The 12,776-nt window shown below is 51.9% G+C and overlaps 1 pseudogene across 1 annotated transcript; it reads right to left on the minus strand.

The window, feature by feature from the left end:
* Window positions 1–4,868: 4,868 nt before the first annotated feature.
* Window positions 4,869–5,824, minus strand: LOC309683911 (olfactory receptor 14A16-like; annotated as a pseudogene). Its single transcript has one exon. The product of its transcript is annotated as an olfactory receptor 14A16-like (transcript).
* Between the last annotated feature and the right edge of the window lie 6,952 nt (window positions 5,825–12,776).

The raw sequence follows: 12,776 nt of genomic DNA on the forward strand, positions 1-12,776 counted from the left end.
TAGAATGAGGTTGGAAGGGACCTTTAAGATCATCAAGTCCAACCATTAACCTACCCTGATAAAAACACCACCCCTTCTAAACCATGTCCCTAAGCACCTCATCTACCCTTTTCTTAAACACCTCCAGGGATGGTGAATCCACCACCTCTCTGGGCAGCTTATTCCAATGTTTAATAACCCTTTCAGTGAAAAAATGCTTCCTAATATCCAATCTAAATCTGCCCTGACATAACTTGTACCCGTTTCCTCTTGTCCTATCACTTGTCGCCAGGGAGAAGAGGTCAGCTCCCATCTCTCTAAAACCTCCTTTCAGGTAGTTGTAGAGGGTGATAAGGTCTCCCCTCAGCCTCCTCTTCTCCAGGCTAAACAACCCCAGATCCCTCAGTCGTTCCTCATAAGGTTTGTCCTCCAGACCCTTCACCAGCTTTGTAGCCCTTCTCTGGACACGCTCCAACACCTCAATGTCCTTCTTGTAGTGAGGGGCCCAAAACTGAACACAGTACTCGAGGTGAGGCCTCACCAGTGCCGAGTACAGGGGGATGATTACTTCCCTAGTCCGGCTCACCACACTATTCCTGATGCAGGCCAGGATGGTGTTGGCCTTCTTGGCTGCCTGGGCACTGGGCACTGACAGGGGACACAGGGGACAGGGCACTGACAGGGAACACAAAGCAGCCAAAAGGAGGTGAAAGCAGGGAAAGGCCACAGAAAAGGGATTGATATTTATTGCCTTTGTGTCACGGGTGTGTTTTTTGAGAAGGCAAACCTCAAAACCTGGAGTTGTTGGTTGCAAGGGAAGTCAAGAGCAAACACAAGGAGGAGCACATATTGACAGGAACATCATGAAATCCCACAAGGACAAATGCCAGCTTCTGCCCCATCAGTGGACAAACCTTGGCAAAGGCAAAGGCTGAGGGCTGCCTGGCTGGGGAGCAGCCCTGTGGGAAATGTCTCGTTGGGCAGCAAGCTGGACAGGAGGCAGCCATATGCCCTGGCAGCCAGGAAGGCCAAGAGCACCTTGGTCTGTAGGAGCAGGAGCACGGCCAGGAGATTGAGGGAAGGGACTCTCCCCCTCTACATGGCATTCGTTAGGCCACATCCAGAATACCTTGTCTAGCTTTGGCACCCCCAGTAGTGAAAAGGTGTGGGCAAGTGGAGCAGGTCTGGGGAAGGGCCCTAAAAATGCTTGGGGATGGGTGGGGCTGGATCACTTTCCTTGTGAGGAAAGTCTGAGGAAGCTGGGTTTGTTCAGCATGGAGGAGGCTGAAGGGAACCACAGCAGGGGGGGCTCATCCTCTTCACCATTCGTCCACCAAAGCACTTGAACAAGCGCTGGTCACCCTGAGAAGTCATGCAGTCCTCCATTCTTGGAGGTTTTCAATACTCAACTGGATCAAGCCCTGAGCCAGCAGGTCTGGCTGAATACCTGACGCTGCTTTGTGTAGGAAGTGTGACTACAGACCTCCCAAGGTCTACTCTGAATGAAAATGATCAAAGCACCCTCAGTGAGTTTGCAGATGACAATAAGTTAGGCGGGAGTATTGGTCTGCCTGAGGGTAGGATGGCTCTAAAGTGGGATCTGGACAGGCTGGATCCATGGGCTGAGGCCAATGGTATGAGGTTCAACAAGACCAAGTGCCGGGTCCTGCCGTTGGGTCACAACAACCTCATGCAGCACTACAGGCTTGGGGACGAGTGGCTGGAAAGCTGCCCAGCAGAAAAGGACCTGGGGGGGGTGTTGGTTGACAGCTGGCTGAATATGAGCCAGCAGTGTGCCCAGGTGGCCAAGAGGGCCAAAAGCATCCTGGCCTGTATCAGGAATAGTGTGGCCAGCAGGATGAGGGCAGTGATTGTGCCCCTGTATTCGGCACTGGTGAGACCCCATCTCAAGTACTTTGTTCAGTTTTGGGCCCCTTGCTACAAGAAAGACATTGAGGTGCTGAGGCGTGTCCAGAGAAGGGCAACGAAGCTGGTGAGGGGTCTGCAGAACAAGTGTTATGAGGAGTGTCTGAAGGAACTGGGGTTGTTTAGCCTGGAGAAAAGGTGGCTGAGGGGAGACATTATCAGTCTCTAAAACTACCTGAAAGGAGGTGTGTGAGACGACTCGGGCTGGACACAGGAACAACCACAAAACCACGGGTGAAAGACAAAGAACCAATTTAATCTCAATACCACGCAAATCGGGGAATCTCCGAAGTAACACCCGGGCAGAGGGACGCGAGCAGGGCATGCAGGCAGCGCAGAGCAGGAGAAAGTCCTTGTTAGCAGGAGCGTGTGAGCTCCGACTTGCTGTTCTCACCTGCTTTTCAAGGGTTCAAGTAGTGGTAGTTTTCCACTGTGCTTTGAGCTGCTTCAACAACAAGGCAGTGATCTCAGGTATGCCAGATAAGGTATCCCTGAGTCCATCCCAGGCTTACGTTATCTAAGTGTGGATGTTCTACTTGTGATCACTCAAGGCTGAACAACAATTAGTGTGATACATGTGTTGTCCAGCAGCCCAAGTGGGAGTCACTTGAGCATGTTTACAATCCTCCTCGCCAGTCTTCCATTCTTTTCCCACAGGAGGTTGTAGCAAGGGGGAGTCAAACTCTTCTCCCAAGTAATAAGCGAGAAGACAAGAGGAAATGGCTGCAAGTTATGACAGGGGAGGTTTAGTTTGGATATTAGGAAAAATGTCTTCACAGAAAGGGTTGTCATTCTGTGGAGCACGATGCCCAGGGAAGTGGTGGAATCACCGTCCCTGCAGGTATTTAAAAGACAGGTAGACATTGTGCTTAGGGACATAGTTTAGTGGTTTAGTGGTGGTTTTGGCAGTGTTAGTTTGATGGTTGGACTCAATGATCTTAAAGGTCCCTTCCAACCTAGACAATTCTATGATTCTATGGTTCTATGACACTTCTGTTGAGTAACAAGGTTCAGTGTGGACCCCTTGCTTTCTAAACTCCTTTTTGAAGCCTAGGTCTGGCTGGGTCCGATCTTAGTCTCAGATTTGGTCGACGGTTCATGTCTAATGGAATTATTCTTACAACATGAATAATATGTGGGTAGCTATATGGATTCGCAGTGTGTCAGAGTATTAATTCAGCATGCTATCAGTCACTTACTGAGGATCCATCGTGGTTAAGGGATCTCTCCGCCTTGGGTAAGGAAGGATCTCTGAGTCTCAGATAAGGAATCTCTAACCTTGAGAGGCGTCCCTGCTCAAGGGGAGAGTCACCTGGCGTGCTGTCCGCCTGCAATCCAGGGAGAGCTCACACTGAGCCCATCCTGATGGTAATATTGATGGAGTGAAGTAGTTGGCTGCTCATCAAAAGTATAGACAAGACAGTTAGTTGTGTTTCACGCTGGTATCTTGTTCTGTACATTGGTTATCTTGTACTTTTGGTTTTTGAAACCACCTAGGTGGTCAATGAGTCAGTGGTCGTGATCTCCCCCTGCCGGAATTACCTTTTATCCACTTCTCCTCTGATCTTGGCAGTTCCAAGTGGTTTTCTGGGTTTGCTGACCAGACCTACAGTTCATCGCTCTCTTGAAAGGAATACCCTGTTTATCAACAATGCTACATTGCCTGGTGGCTCGATCCTTAATTGAATTGTAAATAAATCACGTCTAATTACTATTCCTCTTTTTAATCTTAGGTAAATAATGAAATAGGGTTGGGGCAGTACAGAGGATTTGAGCAGCAGCAGGTTTCCTTGGTTGCTTCAATTACATTTTATATTCCCTTTTCCTGGTTTACATCAGTGTTACTACAACATCATCATATTTTGAAGCTCCTCAGTACCCAATTCCTGCCCAGTCCCAGCCATGTCCCACACAGGGATTCACAGACAGCCCTGCTCGAGTCTACTGGGGTCTGGGCCAGGAGAGAGCTGGGGAAAGGCTGGACATTCCCCTGATACAGGCACTGAGCCCAGCAGGAGGATGGAGATGGCCGCACAGCAGCACTCATCCATAAACCTGGGGTGAGCGGACAGTGCTGGAGATGGTCGGCGAGCCAGACTGGGGAGTAACAAAGGCCCGGGGCCACCTTCCCAGTGTGTCCATGCCACCAAGGGCACAGACCAGCCTCCTCTCTCCTGCACCTCCACGCCTTTGAGCCCTTCCCCAAGCCCTGGCTCTGCACCACAGACACTCTGGTGTGACTCCTCACCCTGCGTGGTCACACAGGACAAGCCAGACACTGAGGATTTTTACTCCTGGGCACTTTCCAGCCCAGCCCGGCTCCATCCCAGCTCTCTCCCAGCTCCCCTGGCCTCTCTCCATCCCAGAGATGGCCCCACAGCAGTGCCTGCCCCAGGGTGCTGCAGAGCTCTGGGAACTCACTGCAGAGCCCCAGCCCCTCGGGAGGGCACAGCAGCTGCTGGGGGGCAGAGCAGGGCCAGCCCCAGAGATGGGGGCATCTGTGGCACAAGGACAAGGCAGTCAGCGGCACCCTGTGTCCTCCTCTCCAGGCTATTTGGAGAGGTCGGCAGCCCCTCTGGGCCACCCCCTCTCCCCAGGCCAGTACAAGAGCCCTGGCCCTGGGGATCCTCAGGCAGCTCCTGCTGCCCCGGTGACAGAGCGGCCTGCCCCAGGCTGCTGCAGCCAGAAAGGTCTCTTCATTTCCCACTCATTCATGCGCTGCTGATGGTGGGTCTCACAAAAAGAAGTTGCAGCTGCCTCATTTTTTTCTTTAAATACAAAGAGAGCCTGACTCTTATTTACCCAAAGTCTCTGGGTCGCACAAGACAGGTGGATACTTAACACGAGAGGATGAGTAAAAGAATTTCTTTTCAGAAAAGATCATCACAAGGGGAAAAAAGACAAAAAGAAGGAAAAAAAAGGAAGTTATGTCAGGCTTGGCCCATCACAACACACACTGGGAATCATTTGCAGAGGAAGGTACGCAGTTCATGGCTGCTGAAAAAATGTCTAATCCACTTCCTCAGGGCATCCTTGATCTCTTTGTTCCTCATGCTGTAGATGAGGGGGTTCACTGCTGGAGGCACCACAGAGTACAGAACTGCCAGCACCAGATCCAGGGATGGGGAGGAGATGGAGGGGGGCTTCAGGTAAGCAAAAAATGAAGTGCTGATGAAGAGGGAGACCACGGCCAGGTGAGGGAGGCACGTGGAAAAGGCTTTGTGCCGTCCCTGCTCCGAGGGCATCCTCAGCACGGCCCTGAAGATCTGCACATAGGACACCACAATGAACACAAAACATCCAAAAAAAAGAAAAGCACTGACCAGCAGAAGTCCAGCTTCCCTGAGTTTTGAGTCTGAGCAGGAAAGCTTGAGGATCTGGGGGATTTCACAGAAGAACTGGTCCACAGCATTGCTATGGCAAAGTGGTAGTGAAAAAGTATTCCCTGTGTGCATTAGAGAATAGAGAAAGCCACTGCCCCAGGCAGCTGCTGCCATGTGGACACAAGTTCTGCTGTCCATCAGGGTCCCATAGTGCAGGGGTTTGCAGATGGCCACGTAGCGGTCATAGGCCATGATGGTTAGAAGAAAATACTCTGCTACAAAAAAAAGAGAAACCAAAAAATTTGAGCAGCACACCCCCCATAGAAAATGGCCCTGGTGTCCCAGAGGGAATTGGCCATGGCTTTGGGGAGAGTGACAGAGATGGAGCCCAGGTCGAGGAGGGAGAGGTTGAGGAGGAAGAAGTACATGGGGGTGTGGAGGCGGTGGTCGCAGGCGATGGCAGTGATGATGAGGCCGTTGCCCAGGAGGGCAGCCAGGTAGATGCCCAGGAAGAGCCAGAAGTGCAAGAGCTGCAGCTCCCGTGTGTCTGCGAATGCCAGCAGGAGGAACTGGGTGATGGAGCTGCTATTGGACATGAGCTTCACAGGGAGGTGTCCAAGGAAGAGAAGTTATTGACAGGTTAGGACAAACATTTTGCAATATAACTCAATGTTTCTCATAGAAACGCTCCAGTTTTCTTATTCCTTAGCAGCACCTTTGTTCAGCTCCGTTTCTGGAGCTCCTTTAGTTGATCTCTGAGTGTGCCACGAGGAGCTCAGGCTTCACTGTGCGCTCCAGAGTACTTGGTCCTACTCTGCAGTGCAGCAAGGTGGGGATTTAGATTTCTTACTCACAATGTAGGGCAGATTTTAGCCACTCATAATCATAAGATTACCAGGGAAATATTATTTTGGAGCCGAAACTGTCAGCATTTTTCTTGCAGTCTGAGTGAACCTCTGTTTCTGGGGAGATGCAGAAGCATTGTCTGTGGCTTAGTGCTGAGTGAGGAGAGCTGGTCTGCCCTTCAGCCTTGTTCCTGGCTTCTTTGTGCTTGGTTTGACCTGGAGCACATTCACACTTGGTTTGACCTGGAGCACGTTCACACTCACATGTTATCTCCCCAAAGAAACAGAGGATAGTGGAGAATTCACTTACAGAGTGCAGATCTGCATGGCAGGACCCACAGGGTGGGTGTCTGAGCTGCAGCTGAAACCCCACTCCCCGGCAAGTTGAGGGGAAGCCCAAGGGCGGCACAGACAGGAGGGGAAGGAAGGAAGAAGGAGCATCACCAGGGTTCTGTGCAAAGGCATGCAAGGTGAGGGAGAGCCTGCAGAGACGATGCTGGAGCTCTCTGTAAGCTGAGGCAGAGGGCAGTTGGTGTTTGTGTTGCTTCCCCGAGACTTTTGCATCTTTCAGCATAATAGCTGAAGAGTCTCTGTTCCCCACCCAAACCTGAAAGGTGAATTTTAATTCCTCCTTCATCACCCAGCCCACCCAGAGTAGAAAAGTCAAAGCACAGACTCCTTCACTTTCAGGTTACCCTCATAAATATTCCCCTTGAAAAGTCCCTTCAGGAACACCCTGGCGGTGATCTGGAGGTGTGAGCAGCCGTGCCCCACGCAGCACCCTCTTGACAGCAGAAAGATCCTGCCCTGCCCTGCCCTGCTGGGGATCGCTCCTTCCACCCGCAGCTTCTCCCCGCAGTGCCATGAAGAGCTCCCCGGACAGGCTGAGTGCTGCCCCTGGCAGGTGGCAGGGTCCCTGCCCTGGCACACAGCCCCTGGGGCACAGGGACCCTGCTCAGCAGGACAGAGCTGAGCACCCTTGGCTGCACACCCACCCGCACAGCCCTGCAGCCGTCCCCGGGAGAAGGCGGCCGGCATGCCCGTCCCTCTGATGGTGCAGCAGGGAAGCCCTGCTCTGCAGCGCGTCCTTCTCCACACTCAAATACTCTGAGTGCCGCCCCGCCAGATCCTATCTACGCTCATTTTCATTGACCGGCAGCCAGAGACTTACTGTGTTCAGCGCTGTGCAGATTTCTCCCCCAGTGAACTCTCACCATCCTCCAACTCCACACTGCCTTTAACTCTCTCTCACTTCTCTCGTGTCTCTTCAGCGCCTGCAGGCAGTGCCTCAGCCCTGCTGTGCTTTTCCGGGGAGCTGCTCCTGGGCAGAGCCGCCTCTCGGCAGCGCTCCCACTTGCCGTGAGCTCTCTCCGTCCCGGGAGCCCGGCCCAGCTCAGCAGCAGAGGACCAGCCCAAGGCGGCACTTTCTGTGCCCCCTCTGGGCTCCCTTGAGGTGTCCCTGGGGCTCCAGGGGAATCTCCTGTGAAAGAGGCTGAAGCAATCACTGATGTTCCCTCCTTCACCCGGGAAGAGACTCTGACTTCCAGCAGTTTCCTTTCTCCTCTCACAGACAGAGTTAGCTCTAAATATCACCTTTCCTTGTCTCATCATTAGACAGGACACCCAGACAGTGCCAGGGAGGGATCTTCTTCACCCTGCTGAGGGAAGGGATGCAGCTGAGTCAGTCAAGGCACCTCCTTCTGGGTTTGTAGTCCCTGGGCTGGAAGGGGACTCAGCTCCTCCCATGACTGCCACAACCCCACAAGTGGTGGGATTCCTCTTGCCTCAGCTCAGATGTGCCCAAAATAGGCTCCTGCAGGGGAGTTCCTTCTTTCATCTCCCATTGTAATTACTGGAGGTGGAGGCCAGGAGCGAGCTGTTCAGACACACACCCCTGGTGACATGTGAAGTGCCAGAGGGGACCAACATGGATGCTGGAAGCTGAAAGCTCTAATGGAGCAGTTCATAGAGACAGGGCAGCATCTGGGGACATCTTGTTGAGGCTGGTAGGAAATTCTTTTGGCCAACTGAAATGACAGCAGATGCCCACACGTACAAAAACTGAACCTGTAACTATTGCTTTTGTCCAGGACAGCCTATAGAGGTCTTCAGCTGACCAGATGGAGTCATGTGCCATTGGGGGAGAGAAGTCTCTCTCTTTCTGTTCTCCACCAGCTGTATTTTCTCCATGTCCTTTGAGTATAATGACAAAGGTTTCATGTGCATCTCTTTATTGCGTAACAGAATTCAGGGCAATTGCATCTCAATTTCATGGCCAAATACAGGCCTGCAGTGCTACGTGAGATGCCAGGGCTGTCCAGCAAAATTGTACACAGCTGACACGGACGGCTCAGGTCCTATAGAGGAACCCCATCCACTGACTGAAGCCCACCACTGCAGTTACAGAAGATGTGCCTGTTGCCTACCCAGTAGATGCAGGGAACTGCATGAATACAAAGCACATCACACCAGGGTCTCCACTCGAGTGCATTCCCTCTCAAACCCTGATGGGTTTCCCCCATCATTTAACCATTCCCTTGATGATACAATCATGGATGAGGCCAATGATTTTCACAGTTTGCCTGTACCACAGCATGTCCACTCCCAAGGACATTATCAACATCATCTCTTCCTTCCTGACATCAGCTTCTGCTCCACCACAGCCCCTCAGGCCTGCAGAGACGCCAGACAGCAGGCTCCTCTTCTGCTCCGACTGAACAGCCCATCCCCGTTTCTCTCTGGCTTCGGGGAAAGCCCAGTTCACTCTTTGTGTGGGCACCTGATTTCTTCCTTACATTGCCATTGGCCATCCACTCCAGCATGTCTCTGCCATGGAGCAAAGACTGTGCACACATGAGGTCTTGGAGGCTTGGTAGCAGGTTTCCCCATGGCAAGTCCACTCTCAGCCCTGGTGCCGCAGCCCAGACATGCACCGGTGCCCTCAGCTTGGGGCACAGGCAGGAGGAGTCCCACATGCCATCTCTTCATTCACTTGAGGGGAATAACAACGGAGGTGTGTTGGGACAGCCCACGTGACTGGGGTGCTGTGATGAATGGGCAGAGGATGATCATGAGAGACAGCCGGAAGGATCAAGAGGGGAGAGCTGTCAGTGCGAAGGAGATATGCTTAGATATGTGGAACTCCTCTATGGGACCGACAAATGGAGTGAGCCCTTATGGCTGAGGGTAAGGGGAGAGGCTGGTAAGGGTGACGTTGTTGTGAGAGAAAACGAAGACCAGAGGGCTCATGACCTTGCAAAATGGCCTTATGTGCCAAGTGTGAGCATAATTTTCCTTAGTTTCTCAGTCCTTATGTGTCCTCCGAAGGGGTCTGTAATGACCTGCTGTTGACTGGAAAGGAAGCACAACAGTGTGCAGACAATCGTTGAGGTTTCTGGATGGTGTTTGGACACAGCTCGGGAGATGGGTCTTTATAGCACAGCTGCCCGATGGGCCAACTATGGTGACCAAGAGCAGGTCACGGTTGTGAAAACCAGTGTCGTCCTCGGCTGTCATTCCCTTAGCCTCGCAAGGAGTCAAAACCTTGAGAATGTTTTAACAGCACAAACAGTTCGGTGAGGGGGGAGCTACTGGCTTTGCAGCTCCTGGGCCCCTGACAGACTAACCAGGAGGTGTATGTGTGGCTTAGCCCAACGATTGGCTACGTAAAGGCTGAACCTCTCTTTAAGAAGTTGTAAGAGTGTGACAGGTCAAAGCTGACCTCAGCGCATGTATTCACCCACGGCAGTGGGGTTATCTGGGGTAATGACAGTGAATATTTAGAGACCGGTAACAGATCAAAGAATATAACATCACCAAGTATATTAATTTTATATATGTGTATAAATTTATACACATGAGTATATATTTATTATTTGCTATAACATTTCAAGGAGTATCAAAAAAACATATAACATTTCTACATATTTCTAACATTTCAAAGAACATCATATATTTTGATACAGCAAACCAGTGACTGTTCTTACCTTCAAAGATTGTAACTGGCACCTTAAATGAGTACCTTTAGCCCAAATTACAGCTGTGATTAAATAAAACTTCTCCTCCTTCCCATACATCATGTGGTCAGAGCGTTCCTGGCAAAGAACCTGGTTGGCTCAGTGGGAGCAGATGGCAGGTTCTCAGGCCCATAGCTCTTCAGATGAGCTTTCCTGCAGAGGAGACAGCCAGGTGGGAGGCAGGAGCAGGAAAGAAGCTGTCTCCATTGCCACCATGCACCATTGCCTGAGTGCAGCCTGTGCAGTGAAGGTTCCAAAGCAGTGAGCTGAGGGAGCCCACTGAGGGCTCCTCTGGCAGATGGAATAGATGGGAAGGGTGGGCTCCAGCTGGAGGGCAAACACCATAGAGGTGGGAGCCAACAAATAGAAATGGGATGGGATAGCCTGGGCATGGGCTCCTGGGGCTGCGTCTGAGGCCTTTGGGTATGTGCAGTCTCTGCATGGAGAGAGAAATGTACCAAAAAGCATTCAGTGTCCAAAGAAAGGCCATAAATTGTGCTGGCAAAGGAGTTCCCCCTCTTCCTGGACCACCACCAACTGGATGAGGAGTGAATGTGCCCAGCTTGGACTGGGACCCCCAGCACCTTCCTTTCAGTGTGAGGCTCCCAAGATAAACTGTGATTCGATATCTCATGTCCATGAGAGCAACAGCACAAACGTCTGTGTCCTTTGGGCCTCCCTCTCCTGCGTTTCCAGCCAGGGCAGAGGAACAGGAGAGGGTTCTCCCAAAGTGGAAGCCCACCAGGACTGGAAGGAGCCATGCCCACTTGCTCCCCTTGGCTAGCAGAGGAGCAAGGGAGGCCCCTGTGCACCTCCTGTACAGGACTCCTATCTGGAAGGACATACCCACCGCTCTGCTGCCTTCAGCTGCCAACAAGGCAGGTCCCTCTGCCTCAGAAGGTCTGAGGCTTTCTCATGCTGTGTGAGTTGATGCAGTCATCTGAAGGGAACTGAGGTGAGTGCGATTTCTGGGGATTTTCTTGTTCTGCTCACCAAATTCAGAGTAGCTCCTGGTTCCGTTTCCCTGCCTCAGATTACATCATGTTTCTGGGGGCTCAGCAGTGCCTGGGGTTGTTGACACAGTCTCCACCATCTCAGAGCTTCCATCCCACCAGGGAGACAATTATACTGGTTCTACTCTCTGCAAATCCTCAGGGGCGACACACCACAGCGAGAACCTTTAGAGTCTCCTTTCTGCTATAAACCCGGGCAGACTTGAGAGATGAGGGAGCCTTCAGGTGCTGCTGGAGGCTCACCTTAGCAGCTGCTGGGAGAAGAGGGCAAGGGCAGACTGAGGAATGAGCCCTGGTTCAGGGCTTGTGGTGAGGTCCAAGAAGTGAAGGTCATGGTAGGGAAGAGGCAGAAGGTAAGACGCTGAACTTGGACTTCATTGCCATGATCCATCAGAGCTGATGTCAGTGCTTCATGATGAGGACTGCAGGTTTGTGATGGGTGTGCGGGGGCCTGTTTAGCTCTGAGTGTTATTAGTCAGGCTGCTTGGTCTTTGAAAAGAAGAAATGAGAGCATCGAGATAAGAGCTTCAGCCCCGTCCTTTCCTGCATGTCTTCCCACCCCAGCTTCCACCTTCCCCAAGACACCCCCGGGCCCCCGGCTCTGCACAGTGACATCCCAGGGACAGCCCCGGGACACTCTCCCTCCTTAGATGGGCAGGCGGGAGAGCATTTGGGCAGGTTGTGTGGGGCCACATTGCCTGTACCCTTCACTTCATCCCTCACAGGGCTACTTCAATTGTCTCAAGATTTGGTTATATTTTTGTTGTTATTATTGCTGGGTTTTGTATTTTTTCTCACTCTCAGAATTATGATTATGACCATGTAGTTGTTGGGGTTTTTTCTCCAGCCCTCATCTTTGTCACTCCCCTGCAGTGGAGAGGGCTGGGGGTATCAGTCATTCTGAATAGTTTTTGGCAAACTCTCGGCACAGTTCCTTTGATTATCACCACTGGAACAAGTGCATTCCAGCCCAAGAGGTGGGTGTGAGGCACTTGGAGGGCACTGTTGTTGCACAGAGCTGTGTTTGTTGGGCATGAGCCTTCTCCAATCATGCGCTGAGGCATGTCCTGGCATTGCCAACGCCCCTGACCCTGATCGTATCCCACCTCAGCCCCAGCACCCTGCGGACACCCCGCTTAATGTCCTACTTGCCCAGGCAGCCCCTCAGGCACAGCTGGCCATGCCGAAGTCCTGCTGCTGGGCTGGGATCTGCAGGCAGGCATCCTCAAACCCCTCAGGAACCACTGCTCATGAGGGAAAAATCTGAAGCAACAGGTTCTGCCCAGCAGCTCCCAGTCACAGAGTCACAGAGCGGCTGGGCTTGGAAGCCACCCCAGCATATCAGCCTGTTCAGCCGCCACTTCCTAAAAGCAGAGTCAGCTGAGGCAGGTGGCTCAGGACCATGCCCAGTCAAGTTTTTAATAGCCACAGGGATGAAACCTCTGCAGCCTCTCTGGGCAGCTCTTCCAGTATTTCACCACGCTATCTTTAAATTCCAATTTCCTGTATTTCAATGTGTTCTTTCTTCTTGGAACCGCTGAAGAGAGCCTGGACTTGCCTTATTTTGCCCTCCCATCCTTCCTACCTTCACAACGTCTCCCGTGTGCCTTGGCTGACTCCCAGTAACCCCTTCCCTATTTTTTTTTTTTATCCCTTCCTTGTCACTTTTTATGC

The sequence above is a fragment of the Vanellus vanellus genome (genome assembly GCF_965231255.1).
Source record: "Vanellus vanellus genome assembly, contig: HAP1_SCAFFOLD_35, whole genome shotgun sequence".
Classification (NCBI taxonomy): domain Eukaryota; kingdom Metazoa; phylum Chordata; class Aves; order Charadriiformes; family Charadriidae; genus Vanellus; species Vanellus vanellus.